Below are 27,524 nucleotides of genomic sequence, written 5' to 3'. Positions count from 1 at the left end.
AATTGGCAGGTCTGCAAGAGCAAGGACATGGGAACGAGGACAGACTAATGCTGTGTTTTCAGCACCATTTAAGAATGAGAGAGACATCTCTAAATCTCTCTTCAGAAGCAGATGTAAAGAGAATTATGACAAAGTTACCTGTCTTTCAGAATTAAGTCTGTAGATTTTTAATAGTGCATACTGAAGCCACCTAATTTGGGCTGAATTTTAACCTTAGCAACATTAGTTACAGACTAACACACAGAGAAAGGCAGTGTGGGTTGATAGGAGTGGTGCTGCCAGGTACCTGGCGAGATGCTCCCAGCTGGCAGTGCTCTTGCTCAGCCATGTAATCACATCGTTGGGCTGTTAACAGAGTAAAAAGTATTTTGCTGCTACAAGAAAAGTGCTCTTTGATGGTGAAAATACTTATTGTTTTCTCAGTAGCAAGAAAATTATAAGATATACAATGGCTGCTCTGAAAGTAATGCCTCCTGTTTTATTATGTTGGCCCACAACTTCAGAGGCAGACGTTGGTGGTATGGCAGTAGAGGCTGAACCTTCCTGACAGTATTCCGTTACTTTTTGTTGCTGTGCAACAGACAGCAGCAGAAAGGCAGTCTGACAGAATGGTGTCTGACATGGAAGTGCATATGAAGCAAAGGTGTGTCATTGAATTCCTTCATGAGGAAAAAATTGCACCTATTGACATTCATCGATGCCTACTGAACATTTACGGTGACCAAACAGTGGGTGTGAGCACGCTGAGGTGGTGGGTGGTGCATTTCAGCAGTGGTGACAGTGGCAGCAGGTCACCTCCGCTGGTGCAGATTTTTATGAGTACAGCATGCAGGCTCTGAGTCATTGCTGGTGAAAATGCATAGCTAATGGCGATGACTACACTGAAAATAGTGTTTTGTACCTGAGAATTTGTTCTATCAAATAGGATTATTGTGCTCTTTGTATCTGTTTAGTTTCCACGGAAATAAATAGGAGGCATTACTTTTGAAGCAACCTACATACATATGTATGAATATATTTTATATAGAGATATTTACTTTCAGCATGAAATTAACCCTAAGATAGGAGGCATTTATACGACCTGCGGTACCACTGCTGGCTCTGTGGAAGTACTATTTTCTGTCTCCCACAAACGTGTTGGCATTTTTTACGACACAGTATATTTCCAGCCACCCTGGATCCATAACCTGTGCCTGTTTAGAAACATGGCGTTCGAATAAAAGATGCAGACTCTGTGAGCCCACAGCAGTGATGGGTGTTCTGCCCGTGACACACACTGAAGGCAGCGCCTCCAGTGCCCCCTCCTTGGGTAACTGCCACCAGTCTCTGGTTAATGTCTCTGAAACAGCCTGTTAAGACTGTTACTACAAATTAGAGTCTGGATCATTCTGCAATGAAAATAGACTTCTTTCATCTTCCAGATGGCTGTCTGATTGGGAACTGGGCAGGATCACATTTCAGTTTGTGACTTAATGATTCAGGACAATATTTATGGTTATTACCTGACAGAGGGCAGTGAGGAAAATTAAAGCACAGCCTCATGCTTCATTTATGACAAAAAACAAATTCGTGACAGTTCCATATATTAGAGGTGGCATCTTTTGCTTGGGGCAAGGTCCGAGTGCAGCTCTGCGTCAGGAGCCAGGCCGGACGGCTTTGCCACCGCGCCGTGATGTATGTGCCATCGTGATGTATGTACCATCATGGCAGCAAGCTGGCGCTTCCCTTGGAGGAGGTCTTCACGGATGATGCAGAGATGAGTGAGAGCTTTCAGAGGGGAAAAATAACATAATTATCCAGTGGATTTGTCGGATGGCGGCACTTGTCTGAAGTATTATTCTTTGGGGCGTATTTTTGACATAATTATTACCATGGGGTAATCTCTTCTGGAGAAAACATGGAGTAATTATGCATGCCAGTTTGCAGATAGGATTCTACATGTGATTCTCCCTGCAAACGAGGTTCCTCGTGATACCAGCTGGAGGGGGTGCAGCATCTTTTGAAGCGATGGGCAACAGCATTAGGTTAAATCAAATTGAAGCCCCAAGCCTGCTGACTCTTTCCTGAAGGAAAGAAATTTATTAGTGTTCCTCTCCTGGTTAATCCTTTGCTTTGCATATGGAACAGACTACACTTTTTTTTTTTTTTTTTATTGTGAGCTGCTAAAAAATAAATAGTCCTTACGAAAGTGACTGCAACACACAGCTTTGGGCTTCCTATAAATTGGCTTCAGACTACAAGATTTCTTAATAAAACAAATAGTTCTGAGAGATGAGAGGTAGCTGTTGGGGAAAAAAAAAGTGGGAAAATGGCTGTACTACCCATTGCTTCAGCTTGTTTTATCCCTAAGCTAAAATAAGCTTTTTGAATTTGCAGATAGTGATAGGAGGAATGTCGTTTCAATTATAAGAGTAACTTATTTTAATGGAGGATATTCTGTCCACATCTGTTAAATATTACCCCAAATCAATCCAAATATTTATTATTTCAGAACCGTTTTCCCCAGGGGAGCGATGCTTCTCAGTTATCACTGTGCTGGACCTCTCCCCCTGTTTCTCCCTCAGCCAGTGCCCAGCAGCACCTGGCACACATTGAGTGTCCCCAGCCACCCCATTCTCCAGCCTTGTCCCAGTCCCTGCAGCCTGGCCACAGGACAAAGCTGTGCCACAGCCCGCTCTGTGAGCTCTGTGATTGATACTGGGATTTTCAATGCTACCCCAGGGAGAGAAATCCATGGAGTGTGAGGCATTTGAATCCCCCTGTGTAGCAGTGAAATATTGCAATCCTATTGCACAGACTGTGCAGGAAGGCTGGGAGCTTGCTTTGTTGCTGTGTTTTGGAGGGAGACACTTCTACAACAACACGTTTTTTGTGTTTAGTAGGAGCTGCATTCTTATCCCATTAAAAAATGACATAGTTGGAGCACTGAGATAATGAGGGCTATTTGTCTGTTTCCCTGAGTTTCTAGCCCCGCTTGGGGCCAGGAGGTGGACGCACCCAGCACACTTGGCTTTTATCTCAATTCAGCTATCTCTGACCTAGCTCATGCCGGCGAGGTGAGGCTTTGGCCAAAACCCCCAGCCCCAGTTGAAATCTGCAAGACCCCCATGAAAGGCCACGTTGGGCCCCTCCTAGCTGCAGACTTCTCATGCAGGCACAATGCCTGGTGGCCTGGCGGCGGGGCTGGCCTTCACCACTCCCTCACACCTGTTTTTGACCCTTCACACATCCAGCGAGGACCAGGCCAGCCCCAGCACAGCCTCACATACCTCATCCTTTCTGGATCCAACATCCTACAATACTCAGATGCTTTAAAGATTTTCTTAATTATGTAGTGGTGAGCACTTCTCTGAAAATGGAGCTGCACTATACAATTAAAGGAGAGATGTATAAACTATCTGATGTTGTCAGTATCTGTAGCTCAACGTGAAATTACACTGGGAACAGGAGACTGTTGTCGGAAAAATCCATTTTCTTGTCACTTTTATGGCGCTGTTAGATAATAAAATCAAGAGAAAGATGACTAGAATAACAATAGTATCTCTTCCTGGGTGAAAAGAGAGGGGGAGGAGGAGGGGTGCAGAGATGGATGTATGAAATCTCTTATCCAAGTAAATAATCTACATACATTTGCATTTACATGTAATCATTGATATAAAACGTTGCCTTTGTTAACATTAGGAGCTAGAGATATATGTTGCCCACTCATCTCTGGCTTAGCTGCCTATTGTAAAGTAGGAACTGTGGCTCTTAAACCCATCAGGAAACCTTATTTCTCCTCATTTGACTGTATTATTTCAAGTGTTTGAAGATGTACTGAGGAGTGGTTGGCAGTGAGAGTCAAACACTCAGATTCAGAGAATAACAAGCCCAAATTCAGTTTCAATCGAATAAATAAGGAATGGAACATCATATGCTGAAACAGGAGACAGGATGATGTTAAGAACAAATGGGGAAAGATCAGTGGGTCACATTCTGCCCAGTCCTGCTATGGTTCAGCATTTACCCAGTTTGACTCTGAATGGACAACTCATACTGTGCAAGTGTGTTGAGTTTTGCACTGTTCTGCCTTTGGAGAGGGACCCAAAGGCATGTGGTAGTATCACACTTCACTCCTTGCAACATATTAGCAAAGCTGTTTATAATGTATGGAACATAGAAATGTCTACAGACATAGACATATATATTGTGGAGATTTTCTATGATTTCACCAGGTAAAATTTGCTACAAAAATACATTGTTAAGGATGATGTTTCATTGATTATTTTGGAAAAACAAAACAAAACAAAACCAAACCACCAAATATCTCATCATCCGGAGCTTTCTTTCAAACTATCAAGCTTTCACAAATGAGCAGTGCACCCAATCCTGTAAATTCTCCTGCTCTTCCCATAAGGGTTTTTTGTATTGCTAAGCCAACTGGTTTCATGCTCTAATGAGCCAGATATTCCATAGCATTTCAAAGCAGCATTTTTTTTTAATTAAAAAGAAAAAAAATTACTTGTGAGGTTCCAAACAGCTACACAACTTTGCAAAATGACTGTGGTAATGAGGTGTCTTCAAGAGTCAATCAGGGCAGACGACTCTCAGAGAAAAGCTCGATGCCTTTCAGATTTTCAAAGAAAAATAAACCAGTGACAAAAGAATAGCAGCTGTGAGTGCACGAAGGAAATTAGTTATAGCAGACTTGTAATTAAGCATTGGAAACTGATCAAAAACATTATCCTGTTAGTTCATACCGTGACTTCTTTCTACTACAAAATCAATTACACAAAAAATAAACTACATACTCTCTGAAGTTTACACATATGAATGTGTCCTCTCCAGTATTTGCACTGTGAAGGCTGTGCAAGTGTGCTTGTTTTCTCAATAAAATACTCAGAGCATAGAGCAAGGAAAATGTGAGATAAAAAGGGGAACAGAAAAATTGGGAGAGAGGGCTGGCAGAATAATTGACTCTATCAGGACCACACTTTCCTAGGAAAACAATATTTGTGCAATGAGATAAGCAACTAGGGTTTTCTCTCGGTGTGTGCATTTTTCCATTTTCCTTTGCTTAGAGCTTTGAGTAAACAGGACAAATTGCCATTAAATGACAGAAATCATTTAACAATAATGAAGCAAAAGAATACCATATAATGTAGAATTTTGAGGGAAATATATACACGGGAATAGTCAGTCAAAAGTTTGTCTTTTGAAAATCACATGCTATTTCCATTAACTGTAACATGAGAAGGATGGCTGAATAAAATAGGTCTATGTGAGCTTTCTTAGAAGATTCAGGCCTGGTTTAGCACATGTTTTATACCAACAGAGCTGTTTCAGTTAAGAAAACAAAAATAAACCCCAGCAGGTTGCAGACACCCGTTCCTTTCAGGCGTGAGCCTATGTCCCCACTTCCCGCGCTGCTCCTGTTCCCTCTCCATGGGACATCCCCTTCATGGAGCGCACCTGTGGGGCAGCCAGCACTGCCGGGGCAAGGCCTTGCTCAGCCTGGCTTTGTCAGTGGGAGGTTAAGAAGATATGCGATCAAAAGAAGACAGAAGTAGGGCAACACATTTCAAGCAGGTCAGCAGAAGAAGCTGCTCTGCAGAAAAGGTTTAGCTGGAAAGTGGTGCCTGAATAGCAGGCAGGTATTTTGGAAGCCCCTGGAAATCCCAGATTTGACGTGTGACATTTCAGACCTAGATGTGTTGCTGTGTATCTGCTTTGATTTGTGGATCTCCTTCATTTTTTCCAGCACCACAAACACCACAGCTGCACAGCTCACAGGCACTCACCTCTGCAATCTGCCTTTGCTGGATCCTGCATCAGCAGCCACAGCCACGAGGTCTGCATGGGTTGCGGTGGGACACAAGTGTGTGAAACCTTTCCTCTGGTGTTAAGTGTCCTGAGCAGTGGTATTGCAAACCGCCAATTCCGCTTAAAGTCAGCACCTCTGAAACTCAAGCCATAATTTAAGGGCCTCAGTGTGAATATAAAAAACCCAACTTTAGGCTCTTCGCTTTATAACTCTTGGCATGAGATCCTGAGACAAAAAGCAGAGCAGAAGCAAACAGCATTATTGCTGCTGCTGTGCCATGTGCACCAGCAAAATATATCAATATGTGAATACACAGAAATGAGAAGAGGGAGAGACAGAGATGATGTGCTTTTAATATCTTCTAAGCACCAGAAAATCTTTCACGAGCAGGAACAAGACAGAGTTCATGAAAAGGTAAACCCCAGAATAAATTATGAAGCTCATTCCATTAGCGGTATGTATTAAATACCATGTGTAAGTATAGGACTGTTTTTTTTTTCTTAGGTACTGAGAGATATCTCTTCCTTCTACTTTACACTGATGTGAAAGACATCTGCCTTGAAAACTATCAAGTTTTTTTTTTTTTGTTTTGTTTTTTAATATGTATGAAACAGAGATGTGGGGCTAGATTCAGTGCTATAGTTGCCTGAGTGAAGTCAGCACAGTTAGAACACCGAATAACTTGTCTCATGATTTTTATTAGTGTGTACACCTGCATTGTACTTAGCTCTTAGTACACCACAAAGGCAAAGACATGTACATTCACTGGGTGTACAGTGGATGCACACTAACCCAAACACGTGGGACTGTATCACCACGTGTGTGGCTAAGCAAAAAATGTTACTATTGCAACATGGCAGCTGTTATGGTATGCACATATTTTTCTACTTGCAAATGAATGTGTAGGGTAGATACAGAACAAAAAAAATGTATTTTTAAACTTTTGCATATTAAACAAAAATAGTCTTGTGCAGACTTGCTGTTGCAGGCAAATTCATTGTATGAACCTGTGTAAACTTCTTAGGAGAAAGGGATGGTGAGTGGTGGCCTGAGTTGGGACTTGGTGATGAGAATGGGTGGTAAAGATGGGGCAGAAAGATGGAAATTAGAGTGGAAACACTGGGAAATCAGAGTAATAATTTTGCCTTTTTTCATAAGATCTCTAACTTCTCTACGTCAAGGGCTAATTGTAATGTAATGGACAATTCACAGAACTGTTTGAGTTGAATGGGACCCTTAAAGACCATCCAGACCAGCTCCAGTGCAATGAACAGGGACACCTACAGCCAGATCAGGTTGCTCAGAGCCCTGTCCATCCTGACCTTGAATATCTTGAGGGATGGGACTTATGTCCACTTCATAGCTGAAGCTGATCAGTACATCAGGTATCTTTTACACAGCTCTTTCATGCTTCTTGATAATCACATAGAGATGTTCAGTGGGCTTTGGGAGTGCACAAGGCAGTGTTCAGGCCCTGCAGCGTTTGGCCACCCTTTCTGCAGTGGATCCATTGTGGGCCTAACCTGTAGACTGCCACCTTGGGCAAGAAAGAGCACAGGTAGCAAATCCCAAGGGAGATCCTGGGAGTGACACCCCACTGAAGGCTTCACCCAGTTGTAGGCATGTTTTATATCTGCCACATTTCCCTCATGCACTTCTTCCAACCTCAAGTTCTGTGCAATATCACAGAAGTCGTGAAAGGTCAGGAAAACTTTCCCAAATCATGTGGAAGCAAGGAATTTAGAGTGAGCCAGATGGAAGAAGAGGTCTTCTGATTTATTATGGTCTGTTGGGCAGATAAGAGCATGTGAAAGATAAGGCGAGGGAAATCTCTTAACCCCTTATCTGCCTTCTGGCATCGAACATATTTCAAGGTAGATAGGTAGCCTCTAAAAAGTTAAGTTTTTGTCAACAGCTACCACATCCTACACAATCTTCCCACATGTCTCTGTGCTCTCTTTGTCCAGCAATAGGAAACAACTGTTGCTACAGGGAGGTAAATGGTGGTGTTAATCACTCAGAGATCATTCCATCGAGCAAAAACACTGTTACGATTTATTATCACTGGTCAGAAATTTGCCCCTTGATAATAGCAATCACAGTCCAAATTCCCAGGTAAGCATGCAAGCTCTTTTGGTGCAGGCAAGTGTGAATATGGGCTTTTGTGTGTGTGAGGATACCTTGCAGCTCTAAACACTTGGAAGCTGTATCTAGTAATTTACTTTATTTTCCATGTTTATAAACACAGATCCATTGTTTGAGTTTCCACTTTGGGGTGAATTTATGATGATAGCGCATCTGCAGGAGCTCTGGGGCTTTTTTTTTTTTTTTGAGGACATATTGCCTTTAGGGTTTCAAGAAGTCACTGGTGATTGCAGCATAAATATTAACCAGGTTGAACCTGCCAGAGGCATCACACAGTGAGCAAGGATGTGACTTGTAGAATTTTGCTGTCTGATAACCTCATGGAAAATTCCCTCAATAGATGTATTTATGGCGACAGATTAAGCCAGACTCCAAGCAGACTGCGCTCCATAGGTTTAAGAAAGAATTTCTAACTTATTAGAGATTTCTTTTGTTTTTTGGCTATCACATTTCAGTCACACTTTCCCTCATGATAAGCAATTGGTTCCTTCCTTGGGGAGCATGGGGAGAGAGTTCCTGCCTTGAGATTCTTGGAAGTACAGATAAATGGCCAGACTTTAAGCTTCTTAAAGGAGCCTTCCTTGAAATTCTTGAGGCACAATGTACATATGGTCTTTACTTGTTACCACTCTTTTCCTTTGGTGTTGGAAATATGGAGTACTTTTTCAGTTCCTTGCAATTTTATTTTGTATCACACTTGTGATGGATGTAAGAGCTTTCCTGCTTCCCACTGAGTCCCATCAGCATCAGCTTGGAGAAGGGTCCAGACTTTTGAGGATGCTGCAAGCAAGGGCTCCTGGAGGTGTGATGGGGGAAGACGGTGGTGAGGTGAGACCTCCTTACAGCGCTGCCTGCGTACATTCCTGCTCTTGGTCGGAGTGAAGTTAGTGCAGTGTGTTTTTGAGAGCCAACTTTGTAGAAGATCACTGTTAAAGTGTGAAAAAATCACTGCCAGCAAGCAAGAAGGTCATCTTTTTTTTCCTTTTTTTTTAACCTCTTCTTCTTTTTCCTATTTCATCTTGGAAGGAGGAAAGTATGACTGTTTAAAGAGTTACTTTGTAAAGGCAGAATGTGCTGAAATGCAAAGCAAGGAACCCCTCTGAGAAGAGATATCGGTCTTATATCGAGTTGCCAGTTGAGATTATCTGGAGTGGATATCCTGAGAGACCAGCAGGAATTTTTTTCCACTAAAGACTGATGGAAGCTTCCCATTCAAATGTTTTAAAAGCTGTGGAGAATTAAAAATAGAAGCCCCGCTTTAGGGGGAGAGAATCCTTTGGGGGGTACTTTGTTTGCTTTGGTTTATATCTCCCTGGGTTGGAATGCAGTAAAAAACTGAAGAAATTAGAGTCTCGCAAAGAAATGTAACCTCATACAAAACCAAAGGGCAAGGAGCTCAGTTTGTGTTCTGGTTTTATAATCAGTTCTGTTTATAGTAGGAAAGAAATATCCCCTTCTTGAATTCAGTGCATGCAGCTTTTCTTAGCTGTTCCCTCTTTAGGTAAACATTAAAGGAAATATGCCTTCAATAATTTATTATTAAGACAGCAACTAATGGTAAATGCAGGTGTATACCACGGGCATGGTGTTGTTCTATACGCCAACACACATAAGGGAATGGAAGTTTTCTCGTGGAGTTTTTGTACCGATAGCATGCATTCATGCAAGTAAAGCTGCACAGAAATGGCACTCAGTGGATGGGAGAAACACAGGAGGTGGTTCAAACCCTTGAGCTGTCTCCTTGCATTAGACTGTTTGACACCCTTATGCGGCTTCCGGAGATTCTGTTTATCTCCTTGGAAGTGAGGTTACATGGTAGTAAGGCTTTTAATTCTTTTGGACTGAAATATATTTTGTATCTATTTTCTGGTTATGCTACCCGTAATTCATTATGGCCACAGTCTGCAGGTAGTGAGCAGTAAGCTAGAGACCTGTAAAACACCTACACTCAGCTCTGGCATATTTGCCCCATGCTTGAAACACTATTTCCTGCATTTTAAATTCAGAAGCAACAGGGACATGCTTGATTTTTCTTTCCCTTCTGTATTTAATTCTGTCATGCCATGAGAGTTTTGAGAGGCAGGGTGGGTATTTTCCAAGCATCTGTGGATTGGTATTCTAGTCTCTGGGGGCAAATTGTGCTACCATCAAGAAAGAAATTGTAGTTGTACCTCAGAAACCACCTCTTCCATCTTGAAACCCAGTGAAAAAAATTGCAGACAGCCAGAGGTATGGCAAAACTACCTCTGCATTTGAGACTTTTTCCTGAGTATCACAAAAAATGGTTGTGCTGAGTGTTGCTATCCACAGCTTCTCCAAACAGGAGGTCCAAGAAGCCTGGTGTGTGTGTGCTGCAGTGCTTTAGGAAGGATAAGGCAAAGCCCAAGATGCAGAGCCATGGCACTGGCATTTACAGAGTGCCCATGGGGACCCCACTGGCTACACAAAATATGGAGGACACCAGAGACCAACCCATGATCCACAATGCCTGGTTTTCACACTCTGAATCTCAAATGTGCAGATGGTTCTCACAGATCATCAACCAAACCTGAATTAAAAAGGAAGATGGGATTAGCATTGCGCTGCTTAATGTATGCAGGCAACGCATTTCAGCTCAAACAGTAAAGAACAGCTTTAGCTACAGACACCCACTACAATGGCAAATTACTCACACCTGCTTATCGTATGTGTAAGTCTCTAAAGAGGCAACATGCTATATAATTGCTAGGCATCATCACAATTAATCATTTTCTGCATGGAAACTGAAATATGGTAAATTTATTGGTTGCTAGTGAATATTATCACCTGATGCAGACACCGCTCACCTCTCTTTGCTCGTTATGCCAACAAAGAGGCATGCATGATGCTGCCATCTCCTTTTCCTCTTCTGGTATATGAGGAGCCTGCATCTCTGTTTCTGTGCTCTTGTGATGTTCTCCTCTTCCTCAGTATTACTCTGGACTGGATTCTACCCTGGTTCGACTCACCAACACAGTCTAGCTGAGCTCAGTGAGGGTGAAGGTGCTCTTTATTTTGTCTTTTTTGAATGTCTAAGAGAAAATACATGCTTTAGCTTTACCTGGTATTTTTCCCAGGAGCAAAACAGGTTGCTAAGTATTTGCTCATGAATGCTGCCACTTGGTGACCCCTCTCAGTAAGCAGAATGTGCTATCCTGAGCCCTAGGTGAAGGAAGCATCTCTTCTAGTATTGAATGCTATCTAGATTCTATTAATACCACAACATTCATAACAGCTTCATACAGCAATACAGCAATACAGCAACATTCACAGACACCGTGTGAAATCACCACTATACGTTGGCCCAAATCTGGGCTCAAGACTGTATTTTGTTTTTTCATATATTGCCCTGGCTCTTTTTACACAGTCTACACAGGATTCTTCTCAAAAGTTAGAGAATCAAGTCCCATCTGTATGATACATAATTTATAAAATATATTGGTATATATATGTATATAACAATATATAAATAAATTGGTAAAATAAAAGTAACAGTTTTATGGTTGATCAAATCAAGTTCTCTCTGTCAATTCAACAAGTCAAAGGAAACTTTCCTGTCATCTGAAAGCATTTGCAGTGTTTTCTAAGAGGAGTAACCATATCACTCATGGACCTGCATTATTTTAGCTACACTGATAAAGTTATAGCACCAATATTTTTATGAATGGGCTTGACAACACAAATCCTGTTAAACAGTACCTGGCAGGCTGGTTAGCATTTTGAAAAATGATAGTTCCTTTACCATTTTACTCTCATTTTGAGATTTTCCTGCTCTTTCACCATGCTCTGCCCCTCAATCCCACTGTGCTCCAGATCCTGACCCATGTGTACGTCACTTGCCAGGATCCAGCTGAGGGCTGCAAATGACCATAGCAGACAGGCAAAAAGAATGATAATTACACGTTATTTTTTATCAGTTGTGCTTACAAGGCAGTATCAGCAACTCTGGTTTACACTAGAAAAGCTTTGCCAGCAAAAGCAGCAAAGCCCCCTATGGAAATACAGCTTATACTGGCAACAGGAGTTTTTCTGCTTGCATATTTAGACCACCTCTTGGGATGACTTAATTTACACTGGCAAAAGGCTGCCTTTTGCTAGTTTCATTGTTTACAACGAGTTTGTTTGGTCTCTTCCTCCTTCCCTTCCTCCCTTCCTCCCTTCCTCTTTCCCTCCCTCCCTCCCTCCCTCCCTTCCTTCCTTTCTTTCTTTCTTTCTTTCTTTCTTTCTTTCTTTCTTTCTTTCTTTCTTTCTTTCTTTCTTTCTTTCTTTCTTTCTTTCTTTCTTTCTTTNTCTTTCTTTCTTTCTTTCTTTCTTTCTTTCTTTCTTTCTTTCTTTCTTTCTTTCTTTCTTTCTTTCTTTCTTTCTTTCTTTCTTTCTTTCTTTTCTTTTGCGAGTATAGCTAAGTCAGCTAGGGGTTGGAAGTTTTGCTCTTGTATCTGCAAAGACAAAAAGTTTCATTATCAGCCTGAACTTACTGATTAGAACTTCTGCTTCTGTGGTGTGAAGAAAAAGAGGCAATATATTCTCAGATTTCCTACAGTTTTTAAATAGACTTTAGCATGCACAAAGCCAGATCCTGTCTGGATTTCTGGAGGATTATCCAGCGCTAATTAAATGAATTTAGCCTTTGGACAAAACATACACATACATTCTCAAGATCTAGATATTCTTAGTCTCAGAAGTACATGAGTTCCCAAAATGTAAAACTAGAAATGTTTCGCAAGCTTAAGGCAGGAAACCCACAGGCAGACGTGTGACCACAGCCATCTGCCAGGGCACAGGCAGGAGATCGCCACTGGATTCAAAGCAATTTATTCTCACTGTCCTTCTCCTGTGGAGCTCAGTGAAAAACAGACAGATAATGAGAAGGATTTCTGTTGCACAGAATAACCTTGGGATGTGACTTCTCACACTGTCGTGCTACCTAGTGTGTGAGAGTCTCTTAAAGATCTGGCCATGCATTGCTGGTAGGGATGAAGCTTTTTAATACAAGAATCCTGTGCCTTAACTAATAGATAGGAATAGACCAAGAAAGGTATTTATAAAACCTCCTGCAGGACTATTTTGCTTATTGATTTCTTCTGTCATCCCTCTGCCTGCTTCCCCCATCCTTCTGTCATCCTGCATCACCTGCGAAGATGTAGGAACTTGCCCTTCCTTCCCACCGAAGGGGCAGGAGCAGCAAACAGGTCAGCCTATAAAGCAGGAGAAATCTTCACAGATGACAGGATGTTGGAAGCTCAGTAGGTTTTCTTGAGATAATTAGCAAATTCATTATTCTCCTGAGCAGCAGAAATATACATATAAGAAAAGGAATCCTAGAAAACCTTTCTTCCTGTAAGTAGAACTTATTCCTATCTTCACAGAGGGAGTTATCACAGCAAGGCAATATCTAAGGCACAACTGTACATTTTCAGCTCAAGAAGTACAAGGACATGCGAAATATCCCAAACCCTAATGGAACTATATGTTTGAAGACTATCGCCTAGCTGACAGTGTCTCTTGAAATTGCTTTCCCACATTTTCTGACCTGTGGTGAGGGGATACGTTGAGGTCCAAAGAAAAAGAGCAATGTGTTGCAGGGAGTAGTGCACACTGCTAGCTTTAATGTGCTTAGCAGTACTCTCTGCAATGAGAACTGGGATGAAAACTGAACATCTTTTCCTCTCAGAAAAGGGTGACTACTTTTAAGCAGTCCTGTGCTTACAAGTTTTTTGGGAAAGTACTAACTGGGTGGGAACCACGCTGACCATTTGGTAGTACAGGCAGTGGTGTTTTATGAGCAGCACTCTCTCCCAGACATCACCTGCAAGTCCACAGTGGGCTCAAGTGTCCTGAGGGACCAGAACCACCCCAAACTCTCAGAACGGGACATTATAGTCAGAACAGCCTAGCCATCCTGAAAAATCCTCTTATGCCTGCTCATCTAATGTGCAGGATTGAGGACAGACTGGCTTGCTAACTGAAAATGTATAGGAAGCATAAATACAAAATAGAAAATATTAAGATGGCAGAAGGATGCACTTGGTGTTGTGAGGATTCTCTTCTGTCTTCCCTGAGATACATGGATGCAAGTGTAGTGCTAAAAAACCAATGAATTAGCAGATCCCATCCGATTACTAGAGTTCCTGGGTTTTGATATTTATAAGGAAAGAGGCTTTGTTCCATTCTACAGCATTGCATGAGATACAACATAGCAAACAGCAAATTTGCTTCAAAGAGGCAATATTCAACATCTTTATGCTGTGGATAGTATTTCACTGTAAACATATTGGTGTAGATGGATATGTGGGGACAGTTTTCCAAACAAAGCAGTTTTGGAGTGTAGCACAGTTAGACCACAGAACTGTACTGTATATTTGTATATCCGTCTATGTAGTTGTACTATATATCTGTATCTGTATGTATACAATATGCATATGTACATGCACTCAAGCGTGCATATGTACATGCACTCAAGCGTGCATGCATGTACATACATATTATACTCCTTCTCTTGCTCATCCATACCCAAGAAACATGGGGATGAGCTGTTCTGTGGCAGCAAGGATCACACCTGGCTGAACACTGATGGCTTCCTTCCTGCTGTTGGACAGAGCCCCTTGCTTCAAGCTGACATGAAGAGACTTTGCTTGGTCCTTTTAACCAAACTGTGTTACAGTCCTGCTGATTGACATTTCTGTTCACTCGTTTGTCTCATGTTCAAAACCTAGATGGTGAAATTTCCAGATCTGGGCCCCCTAAACTTACTGGTTTTGATTCAGTCAGTATATTTAAGCCCTCGGTATGTACTCGCCTACGACGAACGATATGAAACACTATTAATGTGGGAGCCTAATGTAATAAAACTGTAGTTTCTTCCATTCCCGTTTACCTATTGAAATAACCTCTTTTGTTTAAGCAACATTTTGTGTTGTTTTGAGAGCTTGTTTTGGTTTTGTCTTTTTTTTTTTTTTTTTTTATTATAGTATAGTACAGCTCAGTGACTTCAATGGTTAAGGCCATTAGTGACGTACAAGACACATCACACCTTTGGGCCTCATTTTCCTGACTTGCACAGATAAGATGATATTTACTTGCTTTTAGATATACACCACTAAAAAGACTGTTTCTGGATTCTCATCCTAAGTATGCAAGTGAGTGTCACACTCTTTCCAGCACAGGTTAGCTGCCAGAATGAGCTCCTCAAAAGAAATTTAATTAAAGCTGTCATCTCTAGCCATATTGTAAATCATCCATTTGTATGTGGCAAGAGGAAGTGCTTTCACAAGTGTCTGCTGTGTGGTTCTTAGTAAAGCATCAGCAAAGTCTGGCAACTCTCTACTTAAATGTAATTTTAATGTAACTATCTATTGCAATGAAAATCCCTAAAATAATATCACGATAATGGCTCAAAACAGTTAAACACTATTGTAAGCTGCAGGATTTAGAATCATTACCGTACTATCATTTTTTAAAGATATAATATCTCCTCTGTGGGATTTTCAGGTTCATATTAAGCTTATAACACATATTAGCCATGACTACTTCATTACACCCATTTATCGAATGACCTCAGACATGTCAACTGCCAGCTCCACCTTAGCTCAGCTCAGAACAATACTTTGTGTGTTATTTAAGAGAGTGAGAGATTTTTGGAAAATGATGTTGTGCCTCGCAGTAATATATAAGGCACATACCTTTGCAGGAGGCATGGATATGTGTTTCCCAGCTGTTTTCCTCCTTTCGGAATTCCTCCTGGCTGAGAAAGATTTAAAGCCCAGCAGATTCACCCTGCCTAAGAGGGAGGGAGAGAGGCGGTGTATGGAGATACCATTGGGATGGAATCAGAGAGCCCATCTGCACAATGAACTCTGTCATTTCCCAGGCTGAAAACTGAGGAATGCATTTTGAACGGGCCATAGGTATTCATATTTTGTGGCCACTTCCTCTTTGCAGGCTTTTGGGATGTCTTTCAATTTTCATGAAATGTTATATCAGAATCACTGTTGACTCTGTCATCAAGTCGTCCACACACTGACAAGAGTGTTTTCCTTTGTGAAGAAGTTGGGTGGTGTGATTTCTCAAACAGTTTTGATTAAAAGATGGATAAAATTCCCGTTACGGTTGTTACGAACATGTGAAAATAGAAACATGCAAATGATGGTGACAGTCTTCTTTTTGTCGATTTTGTTTTGATTTGAAACAAACAAACAAAAAAAAACCAAAAAAGATCCATTTAACTGAAAAAAATTCTGATGAACAAAGACTTTCAGAGACCTTCCCCGCAGGAGCTCTGTGTGGGGAAAAGATAAGGGCAGAGCACCTTGTGGTGACTGATCTGTGGTACATGGCCGCAGGGCACCCAAAGAGCATCCAGCCCAGTCTTTAAAAGCTACACAAGCATTCGGACAGCCCAGACAGGAAAAAGACAAACTCTTTGTTCATCGTCTCCTTGTCACACCTCAGAAGTTTGATCTTCTAGCAATTCAGGAGGCATCGTTGCCTGTAGCATATGCTGTAAGGACACCTCTTTTCACCCACCATATGGATAGGTGAGCTACTCAGCTTTGGGTTTACACTGTTTTCCCCATGGAGCTAATGAGACAATATTCTCTCACCACTGGGAGTATCCATTAAAATATGTTTCAATTCATGTAATGGTCCATCTGCCAGTAAAAAAAGCAATGTAAAAACACAGAGGTCAGGGGCAGATCTATTATAGAAGGACAGCATATGGCAGTGCAACCATTAGATGAGCAACTCATACTCTTGAGAATGCTTTAGGACTGACAAGGGGTTAAAGCAAATGTTGGTTCGTTGCTAAACTCAAGATTCAAAATGAAAGAATGCAAATGCCTTGTACAAGTGTGCTTTAAAATAACACTTTGAAACAGCCTTAGGGACTCTATGCAGGAGAGACTGAAAAGTTTTGAATAATGCATGCAAGATAATTTCCAAAATCACCATTTAACTAGTACCACATTCTATTCACTGCCTCCATATTCATGATTCACCATTTGCTAATCCTGATGCATAAGGAATGAAGATAGCCCCTGTGGATAAGACCTAATGGACACCATCCTGGAATAATATACAGAACTCAACATCCAGACATGTGTCTTCAATTTAAAATAATTCAGCAATCATGTTCAACCAGAACCTGATTACACAAAATGGGACTTCTTAACTCCCAGACTTGGATCAAATTTTAAGGCCAGAAAAAAAAAAAAAAGTGCTATGTTTATACATTCCAGATACTGTGGTTAAGTTATCTGCACACAAATTTAACTGTTTCTTTGAGCCGCTTATCAGCTCATCTGCAACTATTTTAAATGCTTTTGCTTTACCTGCCCTTTGTAGTTCCTCAGTGAGTTTTCCAGCATTCCAGAATTGTGATGAATGGATTTCCTGGATTTGGAAATTAATTAAAAATGAAGCTGAGAGACCATGCACCATTACAGCAAATTGTAGCTGTTTTTAAACAGCATTTGCTACATTTTTGTTCTTTTCTCTCCATAAAAGCTGAAGAGACAAAGGAACCTAAGTCAAAACCAATCATAACAAGCTTCTGCAAACTGCCAGTGTCTCCCTTTGCAAAAGCTCTGGCTTCACCTTTTCCTGTGGTTCCACGCTTTCTGTGCCAGCTGCCTTCCACTGCAGTACACAGGAGGCTGTTAGCATCTCTTCTCTCAGCTTGTGATGACAGTGGGAGGAAGATCTATCTCGTCCTTTACACTGCTGGCCCTGAGACCGCCTTGCAGAAGGTCACAGGCTGGCAGCATGTCCTGGGAAGAGAAAAAAGATTTGAGTGCTAGTTAAATACCTGTTAGATTTATTTGTTACTGCTATAAGCCAGCTTTATTGCAGGAGAGAATGACGCTCTGACCTAGAGTTTTTATAGGGAACTCTGCTAAAATCACCAGGGATCCCATTAGCATCCCTGCAGCTCTGGTCTCTCATGAGCGCAGATGAAACAGCTGAGACAAGGCAGAACTGTAGAGGTCCCAGGTTTGCCTCTTCCCCCCCCCCCCCCCTTTTTTTTTCATGGCATGATTACAGCTGAGTGAATCTTTCTTCCACTCTCTTAGGATAAAACCCAGCACGACTAATTGGCTTGGTATTCATCATAGCAACCCATTTTCCCTGACATCAGACCTATTCAGCTCAAAGACTTGTTCATCATAATTCTCAAAACAAGTGAGATTGGATGCAGGAAAGAACCACTGCCTTGCATGTGGTATCCTCTGCTGCAGGTTTTGTCATTTTTTCTATGTATGTGTGGGTACTTCTGGGAGATATTCTAAAGTACCATCCTTAGGAAGGCTGCCTGCTTATGGAGGCTAGGCTTCACAGAGAGATATTAGACTCCTAAACAATGGCTACTGCCGAAGAGAAATTCATGTGGGGACCCAGTCTCCCCCCAGTCTCAGCTGCAAGCTGCCTTTGCATTGCTACCTGCTCAGACCATGTAAATTCTGGTAATCATCCTCCATGAGACACTCAGCTTTCATGTGCAAAGAACTAAATGGGTCTAATGAAAAGCTTGACAACAGAATCATCATTCATGCAGTTTTAAATCCAGTTTCATGATATCTGAAGACATAAGTCACAGAGATTGAAAATCAGAGGTTACTAATGACACTTCTGGAGTCACTCACTTAAGGCATTTCTTGGGAATGTGTTTTCTCAGTTTGTGGAAAAACATCATTAACAGCATGATGAGAGGTGCCTTTTGCTCTGTCCCCAAGTGCTCTGCAACACGATGATCCCAAGTCAAGGGCAGGAAAGCCTAATCAGTAATCTGTTGGCATCTGGAGGGTTTGACTGTAGAGTGGCGTGGGAAAAAGTTCTCCCCAGTCCTTGTGAAAATATTCACAGGCACTCTGACATTCTTCCCTGCCCTTCCTAAATCAGAAATAAAGAGTCTAAATGAGAAAAAAACAAAAAAACTGTAACGTGATTACAGAAAGAAAAGATGTTTCATTCATTAACATAGGTTAACAAAACCTATGTTCAGTTACTTCCAAATCATCAATTTTAATGTCGATATTTTAAAAGATATACCCCTTTTTCACTAGCATACATTATCTAAAGAAAGAATTGAACCAGAGAATTAATTTATTGTTCAGAAATCACAGTCATGGGATACTTTGACCATTTCAAAACATTTTCTTTTCCTTCCCCTTCCCAAAAAACACTTTTCAGCTGAGAGACCAATCCAAATGGAGCCTCCTCTGAAATTTGTTCCAGGTTTAACAGAATTTTTTTTCCAGATCAACCTTTCAAACAAAAAATCCCAGTGGGGATGAAGCTGATGGTGGGAATGGAATGGCATGGTCTGTCTTGATGGGTTTTTGTAAAAAATCCTCCCCCAAATAGCTAATGCTTTCATTCTCCTCTACTCCACAGGCACATGCAGCTCTGAGGATGGGACTTGCCCCCCAGATGTCATGAATATGTCCTGGTGATGGTGCTGTCCCACTTCTTCTCTTCATACTGAGATGCTTTCCTGACAGGATTTGTTCCCTTCATGAGAGCTGAAGCTGGAGAGTGTATGTCTTTTAACACAAATGTACCAGATTAAGAATGTGCAGTTTTCTTACTGTTGTTGTCCTCTTTCCCTCCCAAGAGGAAGACTCCAGCCAGAGTAACTATCTCACTAATTTCACAGATGTAAGTAAAAGGACAAATAAAAGCTCCACATTCTTTACTGTCCTATTCCTCCCAGCAGTCAAATTGTGACCCAGTAAGCCTGTCTTTGCATTATTTCACACACACTGCTGCTATAAGCATTTCCAAAACTAACCTTTCCCAGGTCTTATTCCAAGCTGACTGCCTCTCCTCTCAAGCCAACTTCAACTTAGCGCTTCATCATGAGAACACAGTCCAGTGCTCAGCAATGCATGTCACCATGGTCTTTCTGGGCTGGACAGAAGCCTAACGGGTACACTGCGGTGAGATCATGACCTAGGAAGGGGGCTGTTTTGACAGTTGAAGATTTCTGGCAAATACATCCCAGGCAGAAAACAAATTGCGTGCTTCCAAAAAGATATATACACACTAAACCATCTGCAAAGGCACAGGTAGCGTTGTTAGTTATTGCCAGGGAACAGGAACTGTCTGTGGTGAGTGCTGTCAGGAAATTAGTACCAGAACAAAGTGTCACAGATGCAATATGTTATTTGGGCAGGAACTTTTTCAAATTCCAGCTCTTTTTTTTTTTTTTTTCCCCTTTTCAAGTTGCTTCTTTAGGTCTAGATATCATTTGTTGCTATATTCCCTGGTGGATAACGTGGCTCTTGGGACATGTTGGATTAGATCACTTATCTCTTCTTTGTCACAGCTAAAGTGATGATGATAACAACGATAATGATACTAACCTCTTCTCCAAGGAACACTGCCATTTACTGAGGATGAAGAGACAGATTTCCCCTCGCTATAGCAGCACAAAACTTCTTCAGGCATCGGGAGCAGACAGAATAACAGCCCCCAAAAAGTAATCAAAATCATCCTCTTTTAAATGAAATTGCATTTAAGAAAAGAAACTGTGGATAGAAATGAACTTTACTCCATGGAAGCAAATAGAAGTCACTGGTCCCACTGTTTTATTCCATCTTGAGTAGCACTGAAACTGTTGGCATTCGTAGTAACCTTGCTAATACTTACCAGACCATTAAATAGTAAATTTTGTAGAAGAGACCGTGTTGTGTGGCAAGACTTTGCAGGCATAGGGGCTGTCTAAAGACCATATAAAATGGGGGTACCTATTTCAAAGAGCTTACAGCACTGGCACTGACATCTTGATTTACACCAAGGTTGCTTTACAACTTCATAAAATCAATGGTTGTTGGTTTCCCAGGGTCCATGGAAGAAGACCTCAAGAAGAACTCAGAGCCTCCTTTGCTTCCCTTTCCCACTGGCATCATCATGCTTCCACACCATGCTTTCCTGGTGGGGACCTGGAAGTCTCTTCCCTCCCTTCATGAGTCCCTTCATGACACTGGCCTTACTTCTGTCCTCCAAAACACCACAATAAATCTGTTCTCCAGAAACTCTCCCTGCTTCTCCTTTGCTGGCTTGATGAAAATCATCCATGGTGCTCTGAAGGCTCACTGTGCCTCACTGACCTTTCAGGCACACATGCTGGCTTCCAGGAGAGATCTGAGGTTGTTGTTTCCCAGATTGGCCCCAGGCACTCTTGTATGTGTATTGGTAGAAGGATGTGCCTCTCCCAGCCTGTCCTATACGTGGACCGCTGTGATTGCTTGCTCAGGCAGGTGGGCGAGCAGTTGCTTCGTTCTTTCAGGCAAAGATTTGAAGCAGTGGCTGGACAGCACCAGGAAGAAAGGTCTTTCTTAGTTCCCATGTTTCACAAGAGAACTTAATTGGATTTGTTTTCCTCCTCCGTGATGGTTCCTGGCTTTATCTGATTGTTCCCATCTGCAGGCCATTCCTCAAAATGCAACACAATGATCTCACTCCTCTGCACTCTGCACAATCAGAGCAACAGTGGGGGGCCTGGCACAAGGCTCTGTGCCAGAGGGGATGGAGTCAATGGGTTTTGTATTCCTGTTGACGTTGTACGGCATTCATGAGAGCTTGTCTGAGAGAGATGGGGTGTGCCACAGGCAAAGAGCCCAGTCTCCCTGTGGGAACAGTACTCTTTCTTTTCTGTTGTTGCACTGAACATCAGAGGATCTTGGTGGTGGCAGCCCTCTTGACTGTCTTTTGATGTGGGCTTACAGGGCTTGATGCAAATCAAATCATTTTTGTGCCCCTCCAATCCTGTGGGAGCTGAGATGTCCCAGTAGAAAGTAAAAACCATGCTAACTGGAAAAGTTTTGTTCAGCAGCTGACTTTGGTCAAAAAGCAGACAAAGCTCAGTACATGGCAAACTTTGACCTTTTTGCTGGACTCCACCATGTCTCTTCACTTCAACAAGCTTTGATTTCCTTTGTAAGACACCACTTCTCCTAGATTTAACATGGCAACGGATCAATTTCCAAGTCCCTGAAAACATACTATCATCTAAATTGAAATGCTGAGTCACCCTCAGTTCTCCTTTAATACAGCCCACATGGCATTCGGCTGTCTTTAAAATACCCTATACAAGTTCAAGAAAGGCCACCAAGGACTAACAACTCCTGAAGAAAACCCTGCTTGCATGTGTGGGGCTCCATCCAAAAGGATCATTCCTTCGATGGAGCTCTTAAAGCCCTTTCCACCATAAAGCAGTGATTCCAGGACATAAGAATGGATTAACTAAAAAAGCAACATTACTTCAGTGTCAGAGTGAATTAAGGCTCATATGAAAATGCAATACCTTCTATTAGGCTATGGAAAAAATGAACAAATTGTCAGGAATCTGATTTGTTTCCATCATTTCTGGTAAAGAGGGAACAAATCTTTAAGGGCAGAGAATCTTGACTGTTCAACATCCAGGTTTGAACCAGCCTGTATTTAAGTAGGATAGCGAAAAGGTTAATGAAAACCAGCCTTGCACATCCCCAGGTTTTCTGCTGATATCCTTTGTCTTCCTTCGTTGTGTTTCAAGGCAGGATCTGGTGCTAAAATAGCATGTGTTGTTTTGTTCCCACACAAGTGGAGTACAACTGTAATTATGTTGCTGATTGTCTTTGGCCGACATGGTTCTTAGGCACTATCCTCTCTCCAACTGAATAGGAACATAAAAATATTTCCCATCTTCCTTTTCTAAGGGGAGGTTAGAGGTCTGTGTGATCAAATGTTTCTTCTCCTTCAAAGCACTTACTGGGCTGCTGTCTTCTTCCATCTCAGCATCTACGTGCAGCTCTTGTTGGCTGGGTCCTGCTCTTCATGTGCTGCACAGCAGATGGGTATACTGCTCTTTCCCAGCTCCCAGATGGGGCAAATCAACACCTGGAAGAAGCCATAGTTGACAAACAGGATCCAGGTGAGGATGCTAGGAAAAAAGATGTTTCTAGCAACATACTCCATTCTCAAAAGCTGTTGTCCCCATGCTCTAAATGCCTCTGTGCTTGCTCCTGGTGAGTGGATACAAGAAAAAGCTGCTCTGAAATGTTCTGTGTTCTCATTTGTATTGCATGACAAATCTGAAGAGCCCTGAACAAGTCAAGGATTTTCTCAGTATACTGTGTGTAAAAAAGCAACCTTTATGCATCATTTAATTACAGTGCTTTTTTTTTTTTTTTTTTTTTTTTTTTTTTTTTTTTTTTTTGTAAAAGCAAACATCTAACCTGCAGAAAAAGGGGAGGTGGTGTTTGGGGACAACAGTTAATAACCCTTGCCGTGTATGTCTGGAGGAGGTCTGAGCAGGGAATAGGTGGATGAGGCATAGCCCTATACACGTCCCAACTGTGTCTCACCACATGGAAGTCTAGGTGGGATTCTAAAGGGAGTCCCAGGTCTTGAAGGATGTCTGGCAGTGAAAGAGATTTGGGGGGTAGGGGAAGTTGCGTGAGTGAACAGAGATGTGTCCTGGGAACTCATGAGATGAAGTGTGGGTCAGGCTATGTGTATACCACACAGAAATATGGGGTCCCAAGCAGCACTGCAGCATTGAGGGAGCTGGGGAGGTCACAAGGGATGGTTCGTTGCTGCTGCCAGGAACAGAGGAGTGATGAGATTTCTGGTATTTGCGGAGGGAGAAGGAAGTGCATTTCAGTGTCAGGAGGAATCCTGGCAAGTCATCCTCTCTCCTCTGAAACAACCTTTTCTTCATAACATCTGAGACAGCAAATATTTTATGAAGAGTTAAGGTCACCTCTGAAGTTTTGACCTCATTCCCTTTGAAATTGGTTAAGATTAAGCGATTTGGCTGAACCTAGCAGATGGCGCAGTAAACTGGACAGGCCTCTCCACCCCCTCAGCCTTGCAGACAGGGAACATGCTGTACTGGGAGAGGAGCAGGAGCCACAGTCCTTCGTTGTTTGTGACTCTTGGTACAGAGACAAACCCAACAATCCCCAGTCTCCTTCATGTAGATGTAGGCACAAACCCTCTTGGACACTCTCTGAACTGAAACAAAATCTGATCTGAAAAATTAGCTCAATTAGGGCATGCTTGCTTCTTTTGTCTAGTGCTTTTTAGTTGAAAGCACAATTTGCAGGGAACTTAAGAGTTTCAAGCAGGCAATTTTTGCTCTCTCATTTAAAGGTGATGATAGCAAATAGGAACCGTGTGTCAGCTTTGAGAGCAGATGGAGTGTTGGAAGAATGATGACAAAGTGGCTGTGAACACAGAAGCAGCATCATTAGAACTACAGTGCTGCTTGGCCTAAGGTGATTGCTGATCCCAGGCTGCAGAAGCAGTGAGAATTTGTCAGTCAGAATGCATGCCTTAGTGGTAGGGCATGCAATGATACCCACTCTTGAGGCTGCTCAATGGCTAACTTATAGCACTCAAATGTTCACACCTGGGGGACTACTAGAACCAGGTAGAGAGATGGAATCTTGTTCAAAGATGTTAGCAACAACAAAAACAGGCAACATATAGAAGAAGGGTAGGACCCTGCCCTGCACAGGACTAATACATCTCAAACAGCTTTGGGGAAGACTGCAGGCATTTCTCTCAGAACTACTTTTTACAGCTCAGAAGGAAGGGTATGGGAGGCATAGACAGAGTGCTACCCATGCTCTTCCTTCACATAAGAAGAGAAATGCCTGAAAACCACACAGGTTATCCCCTAATTTCACAGTAGTTCTGTTAGCAACTCCAAAATTCAAAGGAATCCAGAGAACTTTCAAATACAGGTAGACTTTGAGCAGTTTTGCACTTCAGAAGTATGGCAGACAGTTAAAATGCAAGGTGGAAAGCTGCAATATCTTACTGAGATGTTCTTCAGAGCCACGAAAATCCTAAAATGAAAAGGATCATAGCATTCTGCAGAACAAAAGATCATGAGTTGATGTGGATAACAAGAAGTCAATTCAGAAATATCTCAAGACAAGCAGTGTAAGCTTCATGTCAGCAGTTGTAAGCCCTCCTTCCTTGGACCAAATCTGAAGCCCCTTGAAGTCCAGGAATTATTTCTAGTGACTGGTACAAGTTTTGGACCAGAGATGTGCTTTCTGCCTGAGATAAAGTTTCTCTTTTTGGGGTTAATATAGTTCATTCATCTAACTTGCCCGCAAAAATGCACATTTTGTCAATGCAAGCTTGAATCTACACAAACAAAATCAGTCTATGTTTATGAACTGATAAACATGAACAGAAGGAGATGTCTTCAGTGGGCCTGTAAGACGTAGTTACCTGCAATCAAATTCACCGAGTATGCACTCCTTACAACACACAAAGTAAAGTATTCAAAATACATGAGAGAAGCAGTCTTCTATTTGGGAGTTTCACCTACAATGCAGCAACAATAGAATTTTCTACGTGTCATACCATGGATTCTGTCCATTAACATCTTGCTTATCATTTCTTGGTGTGCATAACTGTATCAAGATTTCCCAGTGCACAAGAACTTTTCAGGGAAGTCTTCATAAGAAAAAGGAAAAGGAAAAAGGTGAAAAAGAAAAGGAAATAAAAGAAAGAAAAGGAAATAAAAGAAAGAAAGGAAAGGAAAGGAAGAAGAAAAGGAAAAGGAAAAAGATGGGAATAGCTCAGATACCCAGGTATGGCAAAGTTTCACAAAAAAGTGATATTGATCTAAAAAACTTTATGTTATTATCTAAGCAGTTTCCAATTGTTCCTGGAACTATTATAGCATAAAGAACATTGCCAGCTCCTTAGAGAAGGAAACTCATTAGGATTGGAAGAATTAGCTGAAATTGAAATTCTCTGACATCTTCATGAAGAAAAAAGGTCTATTTCATTGCAAACAATTCAGATTTTAAGAGATTATGTCAGGTTGTAAATGTCTGCACAGTCGAGAGAATGGCTTTTCTGATAATAATGTATTTCTAATTTTCACATAATAAACCCCAAGAACTGATGACTAGAAAGACATTATAGTAATGGGGAAGGCTCTGTTACAACATTAGTACAGATATTGAAGTTGTTATAGAAATTACTTTGCAAGAAATTTGCATGCAAAAAGCTGGAGCAATGAGAAAATGATGTCAGAACTGTTAGGTGTGGTTCTCTCTTGTTGGGTATCACAAGTTGTCTGTACTAGTTTTTCATGAGGGCAGAAGGACACTTGGCAGGAGCTTTTTGCTAAGGCTTCTCTGGAGGTACCTACTGCAATTTAAAACATCTGTGGCCACACACATACTGGCACCACAGCCAGAAGTGTATCTGGAAGGGCCAGCGTGACCATGAGGATGTTTAGCCCTGCACAGTCCTTAGCCACAATTGAAGCACAAGGTGTGAGACCAACTGGGACCAACCATGAGAAGTCATAACATGTTTTGAGACAAGATGTCATGGTTTTATTCATCTCTAATGCCAAAAGGCAAATCACCGACTTCGTTATTCACCATAAAGGGCACTGCACTTCTTGGGGTGAATTTTCTGATTTCTGCCTAGTGAGTGCTGCACCCCGGGGAGGGTCAATCAGCAGGCAGAAACTGCTGGCAACCACAGCTGGTCCGTAGCATACAGCTGACGAATATGAGCTGTTAGACAGCATCCATATGGTGTTTGAATGAGGCATCCCTTTGTCCACACTGAGGAAGAGATTGCTTCTGAAGATCCTCCAAGGACCATGCAGTGGAACTTAAACCTTAAATAATTCGATGTCACGATTATTTTTCTCACTTCTGTTCAGTCCCCAAAATTTTATTACTTATGACATAATATGGATGACCTCTCTGAAATCCCAATTAAGAATTGTAATAAGAAATGACCTTGTGCTCGTGCTGGCGATTTGTCTCCCCTTGTAAATGTAACCATATTTTAATAACCTGGACAATATGCATGTGTAACACAGTCTACTTCTAAGCAAAACCAAGCACTGCCAGCACACTAGAGAGATTCTCTCAGTTTTAAAGAGGCTCTGGCAGGAGAAGCTTTGTTTGACCATTCGCTGGATCCATAGCTATCCTTGGGGGCATGATATATGGCTAAGCATTGTATTATGATATAACACAAATATAATTTAATAACTTGGGTGTCAAATGGCTAAGATTTATGGTCAGTGAGGCTAAACACTCACAAAGGATTGCTCCTGAGATGCAGTTCTATTGGATTAAGAGAGAAAAACTGGATATTGCAATGCTTTAGACAGCATGGCTCTATGGGACTGGAGATTTTGGATCACTTTTTTGCACGGTATTAATATTTTCTTGTTACATTTCCAGAAACTCTCTTTCTAATTATAGTTTTCTGGGTTCATTCTGTGTAAATTAAAAGCACGTTATTATTTTGTAACTGAAGAGTATGAATCATGTGCTGCTGTTTAAACAACAGGCTGCTGAGTCGGCCAGATGCGGATCCTTTCATCTTCGTGTCCCTGCAAATGTTTGTGTGAGCAGCTTGCCGGGTCTCTGACTTACAAGAAGAGCCAATCTGTGATGAGTGGGCAGATGCTTTTTATTTTCCAGAAAAAAGAAAGGAAGAAAGAAAGGAAGAAAGAAGGAAAGAAGGAAAGGAAGGAAGGAAGGAAGGAAGGAAGGAAGGAAGGAAGGAAGGA

The 27,524-nt window shown here is 41.7% G+C and overlaps 1 long non-coding RNA gene across 3 annotated transcripts in view; it reads right to left on the bottom strand.

Moving 5' to 3' along the window:
- The window catches only part of LOC110394220, a 40,440-nt gene continuing 13,823 nt past the window's right edge, over positions 908–27,524 (bottom strand). Inside the window, exons 2-4 of one of the 3 annotated variants that reach the window (XR_002435458.1) lie at positions 15,646–17,733; positions 1,871–10,998; positions 908–1,767 (exon numbers count right to left, since the gene is read on the bottom strand). This is a non-coding gene — a long non-coding RNA (uncharacterized LOC110394220). Of the gene's footprint in view, positions 10,999–15,645; positions 17,734–27,524 lie in introns of all 3 variants that reach the window. The other 2 variants (XR_002435456.1, XR_002435457.1) reach the window with 2 other exon arrangements.

This window comes from Numida meleagris, chromosome 2 (genome assembly GCF_002078875.1).
Source record: "Numida meleagris isolate 19003 breed g44 Domestic line chromosome 2, NumMel1.0, whole genome shotgun sequence".
Lineage (NCBI taxonomy): Eukaryota > Metazoa > Chordata > Aves > Galliformes > Numididae > Numida > Numida meleagris.
Note: the sequence above shows the minus strand (reverse complement) of the source record. Positions and strands in the feature narration are given on the sequence as shown.